Consider the following 18,288-nt stretch of genomic DNA (forward strand, 5'->3'; position numbering starts at 1 on the left):
TGTCTGACGTATCGACCGTTTGCGTCGGGTCTGTCTGCAATGTGACCCGCTGAAAACTGGAAGTGGTGCGACGAGTCGAGTGGAGTTATGTCGTATAGGACCACATAAAAAAAATCATAAAATGGTATCTCCGAGTCCGGTCAAATTTGCTGCGCAAAAAAGGTGGCATATAGGCTATGGATTCGAGGACGAAGGGCGATGGTAAATTCCAGACTCTGTTAAAAGATTAATCACTCATCTGAATGAATATGGACACCTCTTGTTCCCTTGGCTTAAAGAACCCCAGGTGGTCTAAATTACCGGAGCCCTCCACTACGGCGTCTCTCATAATCATATGGTGGTTTTGGGACGTTAAACCCCACATATCAATCATCAATCTTGTTCCCTTGGCGTAGGAAGTTCTGGTCAACACGCAAAGAAAAAGTTATTTTTATGAAATTACGCTGTAGAGTTCTTAAACTAAATTATTATATGCATAGAGCTGGTCTGGTTCTATCCCCTCCTTGCTCATTGTGTAACAAGGATTAAGCAATCGAGCATTGTTTTTGATCGTGTAGTCGCTTTAAGCTATTGGGGAAAACATTCTTAAAGCGGCTTTCAATCAAATTAGATTAGATATTATTATGTTCTCCTTAGGAGTGTCCTCATTAGGTCATTGTAACAGGAATAACTGTTCTGCTCTAGAAAAAATTTTTAATCGAATCAAGGCGGTGTAGATTGCATATCTCTCAATTAGTAAAGTTTAACTTCTAACCATTTTAAAATTTGTTAGATTTACAAGTAATATAGGATCCCCTATATTTAATTACTCGTTCCCTGGCCAATCTCCCGAAGTGGGTGGGAGTCATGCATTTTAGGCCATCATCATCATAATCATCATCATCATCATCATCATCATCATCATAGTTATCATTATCATCATCATCGTCATCATCTGCCAAAACTCGTCGTGAGCATCTGCACGCGAATAGCAATAATAAGAACCGAGAGTTAGATTTTGACTTATGGACGTACTGACGCATTTAAAATTTTACCCTTCGCTGCGTTATCATCTGTCTAATAACCTTGTCTACAATAAATAAACCTGCTTATTATAGTATGTATAACAAGGTTTCTCTCAGTAATTGCAATGGCAAGACATGGAATATGTTAAAACATCTCAACAAAAACACCACCAAAACAAATCAAAAGCATGTTATCGCTCGAATTTCGCATAAAGAGATAGAGCGCACTACAGAACAGCAAGTTGCGCAGCGGCTCGTGCATCCTCCCAATCAAAAGAGGATTGGCACCACCAAGTATACAGTATCAGGACACGCCCAATCCAGGTCTTGAGGGTGACTTTAACATCGAGGAGATCAGAAGAGCCTTGCATGATCTCAATGGCAGGGTGGCCCCTGGCCCGGACGGTATATCAAACAAGGCCCTTCGTAACCTTGATGACGATTCAATTGAAACCCTGAAGAATGTGATCAATGCAGCATGGAGAGAGGGCAGGGTGCCAGAGCAGTGGAAGCTGGCCAGCACAATCCCTATTCCTAAGCCAGGAAAGCCCCCAACTTGGGCAACATGAGGTCAATATCCTTGACATCGTGTATCGGCAAGGTTGCAGAACATGCCAAACTGCACAGAATAAACAAGTGCTTGGAAGATAAAGACATATATACACACAATATGGTTGGATTAAGGGCAGGGCTATCCACACAAAATGCATTGAAGCTTATCAAACACCAGGTCATCGACAATGAAACCACGTGAGAGCCATTCTGTGCCTAGATCTAGAAAAAGCGTTTGACAACATCCACCACTCAATCATACTCGAAGCAATTTCCAAGCTTGGTCTGGGGAAAGCCTTCTATGACTACGTATGGTCCTTTCTTACAGATCGGAAAGCCGTGATGAAGATTGCAGATATCGAGACCGCAGCAATTGAACTGGAAGCAAGGGGCACGCCGCAACAAGGGGCAGTGATTTCACCAGTGCTGTTCAACATTGCCATGATTGGACTGTCAAAGACATTATCGAGCATTGTAGGATTGAAGCACAGGATATACGCAGATGACATTACCATCTGGTGCACAGGTGAAAGAGAGGGGCAGATTGAGAGCGCTCTGCAAGAGGCGATTGACACCGTAGAAGAGTACCTTCGTCCTTCTGGGCTCAAGTGCTCCTCGAGTAAGTCAGAACTTTTACTGTATCGGACTGCACGCCGAGGACCGAAGCCCAGGGGATGGAAGCCGTTAAACCAGATAGACATCCACCTCCGTACAAATCAAGGGGATGCCATCCAAAGGGTCGACTCCATCAAAGACCTGGGCATGCTGATAGAGTCTACCGGCGCCAAAAGCAAATCTATAGCCAAGTTAATTTGAAAAACAGACAGTGTTGCGCACCTCATACGCAGAGTGGCCAACAAAAGAAATGGGATCAAGGAAGACAACCTCATCACGTTGATGCATGCGTTTGTTCTAAGCCACTTCACGTACGAGGCAGCAATGCACAACTGGTCAAGAGCAGAGTCCGAGACACTGAATGTGCTCCTCAGGAAAGTTATCAAGAAGGTCCTGGGCCTACCCACACATACCAACAACAGGCGTCTACTTGAGCTTGGCATTAACACGCTCGAAGAAATAGCAGAAGCCCAAGAGAGAGCCCAGTTTGCAAGGTTATCTACAACAAGGTCGGGGAGAATGATCCTGCAGGAGCTGTGTCAACACTCAATGGCAATCAGACGCAATTACAATGATATCCCCGACAACATCAGGGAGAATATCACGGCATCTCCTATACCAAGAAACATGCATCCAGAACACAACATCGGAAGGAGAGTAGCGAGGGCCAGGACTATACTTCAAGTCTCAAATGAGGTACGAGGGGTCGTATTTGTTGACGCGGCTTCCTACGCCAATGGGAAAGCGTTTGTGGCAGTGGTGGTCGATGGGGCTGGCCATGTCGTCAACTCAGCGACGGTCAGGACAAAAGACCCAATCATTGCGGAACAGGTGGCCATCGCCTTAGCACTCAAGATGGATAACATTGAAGTCGTCTACAGTGATTCCATGGCAGCACTACGGGCGTTCGCCAAGGGGACGGTCTCTGAACAAACGCTGAGAATACTGCAAGGCAAGAACATAACAAATCATCTTCTGAGTTGGTTCCCAGCTCACCTTGGACAAATCAACGATTCCCCTCCCAATCTCAACGAAGCAGCACACGAGGCGGCGCGAGAACTCTCCAACCGCGCCTCCCCGGGGATGCGTTCTACCAGTGAAGGGGATAACCGGGAAATTCTTACAAGAAATAACAAGCTCACTGAACGTTTCTACCTGTCTAGAGGGAATTTCCCTCCACCTCACAAAAATCTAACCCGGCCCCAATACTTACATTAAGGCTTTTGCAAACGCGGATGTGCCCTCTTTGAAAATGTTACACATCATGTACCCTGTCCTATACCCAAGTAATCTTTGTCCACATTGTGGGGAAATAGCTTCATTACAACACATGCTCTGGCAGTGCACCAAGTTCACTCATTTATCGAACATCACCTCTGCCAGATGGGAGGCGGCAATCCGCAGCTCGTCCTTGGCAGATCAGCTCTGGGCTGTCCACCAAGCCGGCGAGGCGGCTGAGGAGCTCGGCATCTCAGCCCCCACGTGGGAGCTGCCCGCTACACAGTGATCTGTGTTTTGGAGGACCAAATAAAAGTTTATCCAATCCAATCACAGCAATTAATTTTTTTGCACGCCTGTTATTTTTTTTCGCATGGAGTAGGTTCAAAAACATAACCAGGAGTAACGAATTCAAACAATAAGTCTGACGTTCTGACCGCGTGTTTGGCAACCGAGATGTCCTCAGTTCCTTTGCTTCTTGGCGGAGAATCAGGGAAAGTGGCTAAAAAGTAGTGCTGTTGTAAATCACAAAAGTTGCAAAAATTGCGTAAATCCCAATATTCGCTACCCCCCCCGCCATATTAAAAAAGAACGTAAGAGTTAGACCAACCTGTAGCCGACGACGTTAGTATGTATATTCGTATATATATATAACGTCGTCGTCGTCGTAGTTTAAGCTCTACGCTCTTCGTGTCTCGCTTCTCTTTTGTCGTGCCGCTAGTGCGGTGCAGAGCTGCGCGTTTTTATGGGTCCACTTATCCCCTGCAGCAGAGAGGAATCTAATCATGGTACTAAAAAAATTCAAAGCATATCCACGGAGTGAATGATGATGAGGGCACGTAGTGGGTGCATAGGAAGTTCTAAAATATTTCCTTTCTTTTTTTTTCGAAGCGCGCACTATAGACAGGATGTCGCTATCACGTTTAACTCCTAAAGATGAAGCTTAAGACGGTTCTAATCTTTTTCGCTCACAACCAGAGACGACAATGCTGACAGCAGCACCGGAAATCCACCGAAACGAGTTAATACTAGCGCTGCTAGCGTACAATAAGGAGAGACTGAGTGTTGGACAAACTACCCGCAGTCCCCAGCAAGGCGCATAGAAGATGCTGCAAATTCTGCAGGTGCGATATTGTTAACGGTCATGAAAGCGAACTCACAAGATAACGTCCCTGGCCTACAGGCTGAGAAGTAAATACGCTCATATACGAGAAAGCGCATCGCGATTCAGTCGGTGGCACGTGTGGAACGACCCCGGAAATAATTGTTCGGTTGCATCGAGGCGTCAAGATTGCGTCAAAAGCGTAGTCACAGAGTTACAAACCTTCCGCAGTTTATCTTTTTGTTCGTTTCGTATAACACCTGTGCAGGAATGATTAATGGACAGCGTATCTCCGTCGACGATACTCTCCGCACGGGCCTTTATGCTCGCACTTACCGTGTTACAAATCATACGCGGTCGGCGCCTTTGCGTTGCGTTTTGCTTCTTCATGCTTCGAATGCTTTTACAACGCGGCTCCAAGCGCGTAACTTGACTTGAAGGCGAAAAGTCAAAGTCGTGACGCGCGGCGAGATGTGGGCGAGCACCGATGGCGACCGCAACGTGATAAAAGAGCCACGAGCTGCTCGGACAATCCCCGAACAAACGGCAAAGACCGTGCCACGATCTGCAGCCGGGAACCTGATTACTTCCTGGCAGTGCACTTGAAACTCCAGCTCGAAAACGCCGCGCGCACGCGTGATAAACGAGATATCGCGTTAACCGGACCCGAAACACGATATCGAACGCCGATCTTGTCAGCGCCTGGCGGGTGGCCTGCTTGCGGCGGGCATCGCGGAAGGCATCTGCGATGTTGCATTGAACGTGTGCGCTGCACTGTTGCTGGTAGTCATCTCTGCTGTGATGCGTGGTCGATAAACGGTCACGCTACAGTAAAGTATTGCCCTTATTAAAGACGATAGTCTTTCTTGGGGACCTTCGACGCAAAAATTTTTATCTGTCTGTCGGTACATTTGTCTGTTTGTCCACTCTTAACGGCACCAGGTGCTTCAAACGGCCGACCCCATCCGCAGCGCCCACCAATGTTGCTCAACTTTAGCGTTCATACTAGTGCAATTGTCAATTAAAAAGCAAATATTGCGCATGATTGAGGCACCATAGCAACAGGTATATATTCTGCATGTGCGTCTTTTACTAGAAAAAGGCATATGTAAGTAATTTTAAGGACCATAGCGCTTATCACGCTGCGCTGACCATTCAACGCTTGCACGAAAAGGCGAGTGTTTCCAACACTTTCCTAAGACAAGACGGTGGTGGCACCATACGTCTCCTTGCGTTCTACGCCTTACCACCTCTGAGACGGGCGCGCACACCCGTCTCAGAGCCACGCGCTTTGCTTTCCAAGAAAACTGCCAGATGGCGCTCATGTCTCACGTCGTGATGTGACTTGATTCGCTCTTTCGCCTCCGCTGCACGCGCGAGGCGCTCTAACGCAGTGCCTCCAGAATACTATTTACCGATTTTCTTGCGCAGACCATCGAACAAATGTTTTCTTCACTCTCTCCACACGCAAGACTATTGTCTTTCGACGACATTTGCAGATTAAATGCAGATACGGGGCATTTTTTATCTCTCGTTGCCTTAGAAGGGCGCTAAAATTGTGGGCCATTTGGTGGTTTTGCTGGAACAAACGTATTCGTGATTTTTTTTTCGGTGGGGGGGGGGGGGTGGAAGCACACGCAACCATATGTAGGTAGATTTACTCCTGAGTCGACTCATTCAGACGCAGATGAAGCCGTGGGTCTGAGTCAGTCCGGGTGAATAATTTCTTGGCAGGTCGCAGTCCTAGTGAGCCCTAAGCGCCAAGTACATTTCATGAGTTAGTCTGAAGGAGCTCCTCTAGTTTTACCGACCTATACATTTGACCTAGACGCACGAGCCACGACACGCTAAGCTGTACACAACGTGCATGTTGTCTCGCGAACTCTGTGTGTACTTGCATTGCCGAGAGGAACTCCGCAGTTCATACAACATGGCCCACCTAGCTTTGGGGCAGTGTACATAACAAATTACGTAATGAAGTTTTAAGAGAAAGAGGCGCCGAAGCCCAAAGATTGTGATGTCTTGCTGATGACCAGGTGGCAGGTATATTTCCAGGGCCCGTCTGCAACATTTTTTTTTCATAAAATAGGGTGAAATGCGTGCTTAGATTTAGCCACGTGTTTAGGATGTCTAGGTAGTGGCATTTACCTGCGGCCTTCCCCAATGGATTACAAATAAATAAATATATAAATAAAAGACGTGAGTTAATCATTAAAGCAATGCCTACAAGATAGATAAGGATTGAATTCACAATATTTCGTTCTCCTAAGCAGGAACGTACCCATCAATTATGGGGGGGGGGGGGGAGAAGGAAGGGTTTATACACGCTTTGTGAAGGTTCTTTAGCGAGTTTTTACGCGTGCACCTACATGCACATGCAAAGTTAAAATTTCGGGTAGAAACTAGACACCCCCCTTCCCACTAACCTTCGACATCAGCTACACTAGTGCTCATAATGGCTTAAACCTATGACAAGCTGTTTCCCTAACATTGCTTTCGAAATTCAAATTGAGGAACATTTGTTGTTATTAACGATTATGCCGTATAACATACAAACACTTCGAACACTTTTCATATAGCTATGACCGACTCGGCCAAATTTCCGGAACGCACTTCAAACCGTTCGACCTACAGCGACTCCGTCGAGGAGATACTCGCTTCACTGAGTCACAAGTTTGCGGAAACCTCAGCGGCGCTCGCGCTTTCGGATGGCAACGCACGTGGAGCAGCTTCCAGGGGGGGCAGATGGGAAGAAAGACACCGGGGTCACAAAGCGGAAGTTTTCTGGGAGCGAGATGGATCCGTACTTAGCACGTACCCGGGCAGGCTTGGCCGCCGCTACAGAAAGCGCACACACACGCGGCCAAGCTAGCGTGCCGCGGATTGTCAGAGCGGCGAAGTGGGACGGCGACCTTCTTCGATGCGTCAAGCGGCGAAGAACGCCGACGCAAGTCGGTTCCGGTGCTGTCAGCTTAGTTGAGTGCAGCCTGAACAAAGCTTGGGCAAATACAGGGGGAAAAAAACTATGTTTTCGTATGCAGTGAAAATCCAGACTTCGTCCATTTCTCTTCACTTTGTGTGATGGAAGCCTAGTCGTAAACAATGAAAAGGGAAGTTTATCCGTCGGATGTGGGGCTCGGTCTAGTTGGCATTCCGTACAAGGCTTGGGGAGTGGAGAAAATAAAAAGCAGGGACGCTTCAAATTTACCACCCTTGGCTGATGTTTACTTGCATTCTTTATATCTTGCTTAACGCTTTCAGCATCCAAAACAACCCCTGTTTCACCGACACCTCCTGCATTGCGGAAAGAACAGCCGGCTATTAACATCGAGCAAGTAATCTCAGAAAGCCATATATATTCAAAAACGGTACAACGTATGCGGGTCCATCCTTTATGTTAAGCACTGCTTCATCGTCGGCCTCTTTGAAGTGACCTCGCGCTCTACGTGCTGAGCGGATGTAGGGAAGGTATTACGGAAGCGTTCGTTCAGTGCAAGGATTTACTACAACATTGGCATTCGGTAGTAGTCGCCCGCAATCTGTGATGCAGTTTTCGTCTCGTACGCTATTACGACTGATTTAAACCGGCTGTTTATGAAGAGTGGGAGCGCGCCCGCAAAGGAATTAGTGGATGTGACCCCGAATTTCGGAATACATGCAAGCATACGAGTCATCCGCTGATCATCTGGTTGTGTGTTCATGCGTATTTCACTAAAAAAAAGGGAAATAGATGAAACGTTCTACTTTCTGATTGGTGACGTCATTTATCAACAACCAACGTATCAGTACCTGGGCGTAACCTTTGCGAGCGACTCTTCTTGGAATGCGCACGTGCATGCTGTTGATGCGAAAGCCGCCAAAGCGCTAAATTTCATTCGGCGTAACTTGAGATCCTCCCCTGCTGCTTTAAAAAACTGCTTATATTTCATTTGTCCACCCGATTTTGGAATATGCGTGGCGTGTGAGGGATCTACAACAAAAGTCTTTGATTGATCTCATTGAGAGAATGCAGAACCAAGCGGCAAGGTGCGTTTTAAGGCGGTATAAACGAAGTGACAGCTGTACTAAAATGAAAGACGTGCTATAGGATGGGAAGCGCTGTCTTCCCGCGGGAAAATTTTTTGCTTGAAAATGTTATTTGAGATATGCCACAAAAAGAACTGGCATTAACAAAGACAAGTACCTAGAGCCACCGCATCATCTGTCCATAAGATGCGATCATCCCTTTAAAATTCAAGAATACTGGGCTAGAACGAACTTGTATGCTAATTCTTTTTTTGGTTCACACTGTAGTAGAGTGAAATCATTTGTCTTGTGACCAAGTGTGCTGTAATAAGGAAGATTTGTTTTTCTTTTTAAGCTGTAACCCCCTGTTTACACGCTTTTTGGCACAGCAGGGTATTTCTAAATAAATTAAAAAAAAATTAAAAACACATACTTGGTTATCAATCTTCCGAGGAGCAAACTTTTTGTATATCGGCACAGATTCGTACGTTTTCGGAGTAAATATTTTATGAGGTATGATTACAATCCTAAATTTTGCGTTTGCCCAGAACACTCGGTCGTCTTCCGTATACTTCCCCTCTTGACTTAATGTCTGTCCTCTTTGCGACTTAGTGTCGGGCCATAGGCGGACCATGCGGAGAAGCAATTTCCGGCCAGTCAATAACCGCGTTTGCTTCTTCCCTTCCTTGTGCAATTATGGCTTGTCGAGGCCGAAACTGTCCAAAGCCGTTAAGGAAACTCGTAGCCTCTTTTTCTCTTCTCTTTTTTTTTTCCTCCAAATGAAGGTAATCATTTGGCCATAAGCCACTAATGGTTGCCCGAGGTTTACTGCGGGAATCTATTGCTTGTTCGCAAACAAAACCGTTGTGCTGCCACAATTCTTTACTGGCAGGTAAAATGCTGCACATTTAGAGAAAAAAAAAGCACCAAGAGAATACTTGCGTGTAATACCACTTTGTTTCGAAGAAAACATCGCTAATATACGAGCATCTCTTCAGTGAGGCATCACCGTTCACTTCCGCTAGCCATGTTTTTTGGGTAAAGTTACCGTTATGCAGAAGTTAACATGACAATAGTTATAGCGCGAGAACAGAACGACGACAAAAAGACAAGAAGGGCAAAAAGGACACTAGCGATAACTTCCAACTCTGGAAGTTAATTGGAAGTTAGCGCTCGTGTCCTTCGTGCCCTTCTTGTCTGTTTGTCGTCGTTCTGTTTTCGCGCTATAACTGTCATCCTGTTATACCAACTAGCCCAAGTTGCCGCACTTCTAAGTTGCAGAAGTTAAGTTTGAGCACCGACATGTGTTAGTTGTAGAATAACGAGACTCTCGTTCACACAGCGTGGTAGCACTCGAATGAAGGTCTACCGACGTTGGGTAAACAACACTGATGACAAAATAGCCCGTTCCCATACTTTGGCTCATAATAGTGAGAAGTTCTTGCTCTCCGGCTACGTAGGCATGTGAAAGCAATGATAGTCCCGAATGTACCGTAAAAACGCGTTAGCTGAATCGACAAGTACTTGATGTCAACGAAAGAGAAACAAGAATGCCATCTATAGCTGCTGACGTTGATACCAAGACGGCGATAAGAACAATGGTGAAGCGATGAGGCGACGAATGTGGTGATTAGAAGGGTGCCTCAAACGTCGATGGTGGTGATATCGAATACAAAGATAACAAGGGCACAAAGCCGCCACGTGTTTCCGTACCCTAAAAAGCGCTTCAGCGGCCCGTTGCCGCCACATGCGGAAAAAATCACGTGACCTAAACAGTACTGTCACTTACGACGTTACTAACCACGTTATGCTTGGCTAAATATGTAAATGTCGCTATATTTTGCCAGTGTCAGCGGTTGACCCACGCCACTGGAGGGAGGCAACCATCATTACTCCCAGAACTTGTGACGTGTCGCTCAAGCAGTGACGGCATGCGTCATGCTTCCACTCAGGTCATGTGACTGTACTCAATGATTGTACCGCAAATGTCGGTGACCGAAAGTTTCAGTGCTGCGCTATGCGTGCTACGCCAACGCGCAACGACGGCAGCTACGACGACTATACGGTGTCATTTATAGCAGCTTCGGGATAAAGCTAACAGGTGGGGTTTTCCGGTGGGGTTTTCTGGTGGGGTTTTTCAGGTGGGGTTAACAGGTGTTTTCCGTATCACATGATGTGACATCATCCCGACGACACACCACCGAACATCGCGACATCGTGAATGATATATAGACCGATAACGGGGCTTTGCAGCATCACGTGAGAGGCAGGAAGCACCCAATTTGTCTAATCTCGGAGGCCATGCAAAAACCATGTTGGCTTTGGAAAGGAAAGCTTTCCAGCGGTATCAATACAATCGTCCGATAAGCAAAAGAAGATGGGTTCCGTCTTCCAATCTTCCTAGGCAAATGAATAAAGGAGGCTGAGTCTTTCGTGACATATTATCTGAAGGAAGCGTGGCAAATATGCGTACAATCATAATACCTAAAACGGAGCAGTGTTGCATTGTATTCCGACGTAGTGGGATATTGAGAAGACATACCACCGTGTTGTATGGAACTACAGCCACGCGATGCTTAGTGTACCCGTCGGTGGACGACGGGATGGGGCGAAGCGGAACTTTCGGATGCGAAGTTCAACTCGATTACTCAGAGGTCGTTCCTCCTGACACCCGTTACGGAACACGTGGCTTCTCTTGCACAGTTCGCGGCCTGTTGCTCACTCGTCGTTTCTGTCTTCGCTGACGTGACGCGACAGCCGTGGCCGCAACGCGCGATAACTCTTCAGATCCCTGCACCTGCCGAGGTGGATTGATCAAGCTTTCTCTTTTATTTTCATTTTTTTTGTTAGTCAGCGTTTAAGGCTTGGCGTGGTGACCACAAGCGTGTTACCAACCGATAATGCCAAATTGAAACGCTCACTTAATGAAAGAGTTTCGCAAATCAAAGTAATCTTCGATGCGGAGGAGTTAAGATGTCTCATCAAGCACGAAAAGTTACCATCGACAGCGTCCGCACGAGTGAGACCCAAAATTATAATCACGAGATGATGTCCCCGAATGATGTCATCATGGCATCGAAGGTCGCCAAAAAATATGTGGCATAAAATAGCGTGCCGTAAGCAGTATTTTATCGACTCCGGTAAGAATAAAAATGTTGGCCGACCAAAATAATTGGTTAATAATTCATGAAAAAATGCAGCTTGTAAGTACCCAAGATTATGACTAATATAGAAAAGGTGGAACTTTCGTAAAACGCATGCCTTTTCAATTAAATCTTGGTCCAGGTTACCTGTGACACAGTGTATAGAACAGCATTTTCCCGGTAACGCCAAAGCATAAATATACACTGCACGTAAAATACACGGCTTGAATAAGGGGACATTCTGGATTGACGTTTCAAGTGTACGAGGTATTCGGTCCCCGTCTACAAAGCACTGAGTTGAGCAGGTCCTATGCGTCATGTAGAGGAATTATCATGTGAAGTCATCACAGTCAAGACAACGTGCGTAGTACCCTGTCGCATATGACGTTAAAAAAGAACGTAGCATACATAACATAAAGCGTGACACATTGCAGCACATTGACAAATTATTGAACACTCTTATATATACACACGGGGACGCTAAAATAAACTTTCATAGCCAATTTAGGGCCTGAATGATGACCACACTGCAAACTAAGAAAACACAGACAGGAGAGCGCCCGTCCTGTCTGTGTTTTCTTCGTTGCACCAATTAGCCCATTGCACCAATTAGCAATTGCACCAATTAGCCCTACAGCGAGTACTACTGAGGCTAAAATAAATTTCGGCGCAAAGAATTCGTCCCTTATTCATCATAACAAAGGAATAGGACATATTAAATTTAAATATATTAAATATAATATTATTTTTTAAATATATTTAAAAAAATATATTTTTTTAAATATATTTTAAATAAATATAAATATATATATTTTAAATATATATATTTAAATATATTTTAAATATATTTAAATATGTTGTCCCACATCTGGATTTAGTCAAAAAACTATCGGCTTTTGGTATTGATATCAAAATAATATCCTGGATCAACAGCTTCTTAACTAAACGGAAACAAAGCGTTAAAATTGACAATCAGCTATCAGAACCACTTGATGTTTATTCTGGTGTACCTCAGGGATCGGTTCTTGCACCTCTGCTGTTTTTAATGTTTATTAACGACATCCACTTTTCCGTTGAGAACCCTATTCAGATGCGTCTGTTTGCCGACGACTGTGTCGTGTACACAGTCGTGCGCAATTCAGACGACCAAACTAAACTTAACAATTCACTTCAGGCAATTTATTCCTGGTGCAATACTTGGGGCATGAAACTAAACACATCAAAAACGCATTGCATTTCTTTTACAAATAAGAAAACCCCCCTTAACTATACATATAGGATTGGAAACTCAATTATCGAAAAATGCAATCAAGTAAAATACCTAGGCATTACACTCACGCCGAACCTTAACTGGGAACCACACATTTTGGCCATGTGTCAGAAAGCGGAAAAGAAGTTATCTTTCTTGAGAAGAAAACTGCGCAATGCACCACCACATATTAAAATAAATGCCTACAAAACACTAATTAGACCATGTTTAGAGTACGCCGATCTCATCTGGAGTCCACATCAAAAGTACCTGATTAGTAAAATAGAACGAATACAAAAATTGGCAGTAAGGTTCGTATATTCAGAATTCGCGAGGCAGTCCAGTACCGCAGATTTACTCGCAAGGGCAAACTTAAAACAACTTTTTCAACGCAGAATAATGTCACGATTAAAATTCCTTTACCAATTATATCATGGTCATTTCCACATATCACGCTCTCATTACCTGCAAGATCCGCCTAAACAATCATTCCGACTAAATCATTCTAAAACAATACGCCAACCTTTAAGTCGGGTAAACGCTCACAAACATTCACTTTTTCCGTCGGCTATCTCCCTCTGGAACAGCCTACCCAATGACATTGTTTGTTGTAGTACGATTGACTCTTTCATCAACCGCATACAGTGTATTGAATTTGCACCATGACTTTTTTGTCCATTTTTTTTTCTCTGGCAATGTATGTATTTCGATGTATCTGTGTACCCACTCCTGCTTGGGCCGTGAAGGGCCTGCAGTATATTCAAATAATAAAAAAATATGCACCGAAAGGGTTTTAAATGTGATTGGCTGATTATATGTCTAAAAAGATTATTTTTATTTTCGCTTCTGAAGAAGGCTTTCGAAACGCTACTCTGCACTCTCAGATCAGACTTTTTCAGCGAACCGACCTAGCACTCAGAAAGTCACAAAAAAAAAAACACTTTAAAATGTGCTGAATGCTGCATAGAAGCGGAAACAACATCCCAACAACAGAAAATGTGATAAGGGCGATGGCACACAGCTGTATATCGACTACGTCTCGTTGTTGGCCTGTTTGTGTCGCCTCGTCAAGGAATGTAGCCAATAATTCAAGATGCACTGCAGCGCAGTGCATTGCAGTTTTACTAGAGCGACCACTCCACAAAAGCGTTGGTCCGGGGTTTCATCCCCGGACCAGGATAAATTTTTCAGCAAGCATTAAGCTTGCCTTTTTGAGAAATCCGCCTGGATTTCCTTGTGGATTCGTGCTAAAAACTGTTGGTTGTAAATTTTCTAACCTTTCCGCCACCTTTCAGAATTCTGCCGAACTAATTAGCATTGTATGTTCAAGCCGTGCATTGTACATGTAATGTATGTAATGTATTTGTTATATATTCTATTGTTACTGCAAAAATGCTGTTTTAGATATAGTTTTTCGACTCTTTCTTCGATTAAATTAATACACAATGAGACCAGAGCGACAACGATTGTGTTATCTGCTTCTCATATCCCCCGTACCTGTTTCGCATCACTTTCATTGTATGATGTACCAACTGACTAGAAGCCTTCCTGTGATATAGAACGGCGTTCGTAGTGGGGTTTTTGCGTGCAATACCACTTTGTTTCGCAGAAAACATCGCTAATATACCAGCATCTCTTCAGTGAAGCATCACCGTTCACTTCCGCTAGCCATGTTTCCTGTGTCGTCAAAAAGGGTGCCTTGCGATACCTAAATATTAGTCATCATAGGGTATATTAATCGATGTGTGGCATGAACAATTTCAGTTCGAGTGTCAGATGCCTAATTAATGATGCTCATACTTTCCCGACATTAAAACGAAGCCGAAAGAACCTGAAATCACCGAGGTCAACGCAGGAATTAAGCCACCTGCTCATTAGCGTGCCCTGCGTGCAGCCAAGTCCTCGAGCAAGCTTATTACATTGCTCCCACATTCAAGCGGCGTATTATACAGCTGGAAGTCAGATGGTCATTAAGCGATCACTCACAATTATACTCGGAAGAGCACTGCTTCTCGCACGTGTCGGCAAACGCTCCACTGGTGCAAGGGTATCCGGAAATTAAGAATGAAAGGAAGCCGTCTTAATGGCCTCTTGCAGTGACCATCGCTTGGTTTCCCGCCGTTTTCTGGGCCGCGGGCGACGTTTATGTAACTCCAAGCACGAGTGCTTTGCGATACCTTTCGCATCAAAGGGGCCAAACGTCGGGCCGATCTTCAACAGACCGCGAAATACTATACAGCGACCGCAGCGACCGCCAGCTCACTGGGACTGCTGGGGCGATATGGGGGCCGCCGTACCACGACGAGCCATGGGTCATGCACACGTGACGATGGCATAGCTGAGCAGGAGCTTTCTCCTAGGATGTGCACGAATCGCTGTGACCCTCGTCGGCACGATGCGCACGTGTTTTCAACGAAGAGGGCTACCGATCGTGAGCCTCTGGACCCCTAGCTAGCACTCGCCACATTGCGAAGCCAGGGAAAGGGGCACGTTCATTCTGTACGGCAAGCGTATACCGCCATGGCGTGCACGCGTGTACGCGACAATTAAAGCGTGGTTTTGAGTACGAGCGTATCGGTAATGGACCTGCCCGCGTCAGGATGAGCAATCGCCGTTCCGTAATCGACATTGCGACGCTTCGTACGTCTTACGCGAGCCCGACATCCTTCACGCATTCGAGACGCTGGTCTTCCAACTTCCAGGCACCCCTGGCTGTTCCGTGGATTCTGGCTTTCCGCGCAGCTGTATACCACGGGCTGGCGATAATTACCTTCGGCATACACGAAGACCGGGAGGACGAAGGAATTGACGTTGACCTACGAGCGGATCGGTATTCGATTGGCTCACGCCCGGCGCAAGATTTACTTAGCTTGTCGTGCATGAAAGATACTCGGACGTGTAGCAGAGTACCCCTCATCAGCTCAAGGCTGCGTGCGAAAGTGGGCCGTTATCGTATACCTTTCGCTCTAAACGCTTAGCACCACTGCGTAGCTGACCCAATTCCGTGTCCGCTTTCGTTTGAACGGTTTGCTACGACGGCATGCAGAGTGCAGCTAAATTTATGACGACTGGTTTGCCTCATGAAAGTGAAGTTGTGGCATATAAAACTCGGCCTCGAGGAGCCTCCAGTGCATATGCGACTGTGACATTGAACGGAGTGCAGATAACCCTGTGACTTGTAGGGTCTTATTAGGGACATCAGTGAATATGCTTATATACCTTACGCATGTAATGTCCTTTAACTGCGTTTTGCCCTTTTGGAAATAAAATTAGTTGAAAACTTACCCATCGCCCTTCATGTTGCTTCTTCTCGGAGGACTTGTGCCAAGAATGTCGTCGAGTATATCTAGAGTTATACTCGACAAAACCCCGCTATGATTTTTTTTAGGTTCACCGTTGTGCAGGGCTCTAGAAAATTCCACCATTAGGCGTTCTATATCGCTCACTGAAATCGCGCAGTACACGTGCGCCTCCATCTCAATGCGACCACTGCCGCCGAGATCGAGACAGCGACCTTTGCATCTGCAATCTAGCGCCGCAACCACTGACCCACCGCGGCGGATCGTTTGTCGAATATGAAATGCAAGGAGAGTTCGGATTGAGTTGTCTGCCGACGCTGAATTTCCATTCGTTTAGGGATCTGTGGGTGAAGTACGCAACTTCGTGCTTCCGAAGAAGAGTTCGCCGCGATGGTACAGCGGTTGTGGCACTTGGTTGCTGGCCCGGAGGCCACACGTTTCGGTGGTCACCTTTCAGTGGTTGCGGAATGCAAGAAGGCCGCGTACTCTGCGATGTTAGTGCACGATAAAGAACACCGGACAGTCGAAATTTCCAAAGCCATCTACTACAGCGTCTCTCATAATCATCTCGCGGTTTCGGTATAAGTTGAACCCCGAATATTTCCCCGCCGCGGTGGTCTAGTGGCTAAGGTACTAAGGTATCAGGTCGCGGGATCGAATCCCGGCTGCGGCGGCTGCGTTTCCGATGGAGGCGGAAATGTTGTACGCCCTTGTGCTCAGATTCGGGTGCACGTGAAAGAGCCCCAGGTGGTCGAAATTTCCGGAGCCCTCCACTACAGAGTCTCTCATAATTACATGGTGGTTTTGGGACGTTAAACCCCACGTATTAATCAATCAAGAAATCAAGAGCCCAAATATTATAATTTGGAAAAAATGGCAGCATATACACGGAGTGAATGATGGAGAGTGGGGCGAAGCATTCGTCCGTCCATGCGTCCGTCTGTGTGACCGTCCATGCGTCTGTTTGTGCGCCCGTCCCTGCGTTCTTTCGTGCATCCGCCCCTGCGTCCGTTCATGCGTCCATCCATGCATCTGTTTGTGTGTCCGTTCGTTCATCTATTCAACACTCCAAGTCCCACCACCTCGCATCTTTTTATCATATATATTCCCCATATAGAAGCACCGCCATCCAGCGGACATTCCAAGGACTAAACGAGAGGTGGCGCAGGCACACTTTCTTACGGCCTGCGCTTTGGGTCCACTTCCCACCTTTAACCACCTCGAGTTCATGGTATATTCTAGGTCACTGTATTCATGGCACTGCGACCAAACGCTCGCTAAACCTTTCGAAAACCAAGGAGGTTACGCCCAGCGAGTATAACGTAGCGACCTTTCCCTGTCAGATAGGGCTCAATTTACATGCCAATGGCTGCTAATGAGAAATGAGAGACAGGAGAATTCGGCTTTTACTTTCTTACGGCTTGCGCTTCGTATCTACTTCTCATTTTTAACCACCTTGAGTTCATTCATGGTATATACAAGTTCATCGTATTCATGGCACTGCGGCTCAACGCTCGCTAAACCTTTCTAAAGCTAAGGAGGTTACACCCAGCGAGTATAATGTAGCATCCCTTTCTTGTCCGATAGTGCTCAATGTACATGCCAATGGCTGCTAATGGGGATCGCAGCGTGCGCGTTGACTAAAAGCCGAATTCTCATGTCTCTCATTCCCCATTAGCAGCCATTGGCATGTACATTGAGCACTATTTTTTATTGTTAAACAACGCACAGAAGAAATCTCTCACTGGCACCACCTTGGAGGTCAAGTGTTATATCTATTTCGGGTATGTGCCACTGGTGGTTACATACGAGGGACGCCCAAGCCACGCCATAAGGGGCTTCGCCCCTAAAAGACTGTCTCAGTCGCTTGTAGAAACGCCCATCCGTTTAGCGATAACGCTCTCGTCTTCACTGAACTTCAGAGATGCGCAATCGCTGATAATGTTAATTGATCAGAGTTGGGCCGACTTGCATTCATGAAACTTGTTTCTTATGCGTTCGATATCGTTCTGTACGATAAGTATAAGCCACATAACCATTAATCTTATGTCGACCTTGTACCACAGCTATATTCCGCGCAAATGTATATAGCGCTATTACG

The 18,288-nt window shown here is 45.9% G+C and overlaps 1 protein-coding gene across 4 annotated transcripts in view; it reads left to right on the plus strand.

The window, feature by feature from the left end:
* The window catches only part of LOC142817763 (uncharacterized), a 379,761-nt gene that overhangs the window by 118,941 nt on the left and 242,532 nt on the right, over positions 1 to 18,288 (plus strand). The gene's annotated exons all lie outside the window — the stretch shown is intronic.

Source organism: Rhipicephalus microplus, chromosome 5, assembly GCF_043290135.1.
Source record: "Rhipicephalus microplus isolate Deutch F79 chromosome 5, USDA_Rmic, whole genome shotgun sequence".
NCBI classification, from domain to species: Eukaryota; Metazoa; Arthropoda; class Arachnida; order Ixodida; family Ixodidae; genus Rhipicephalus; species Rhipicephalus microplus.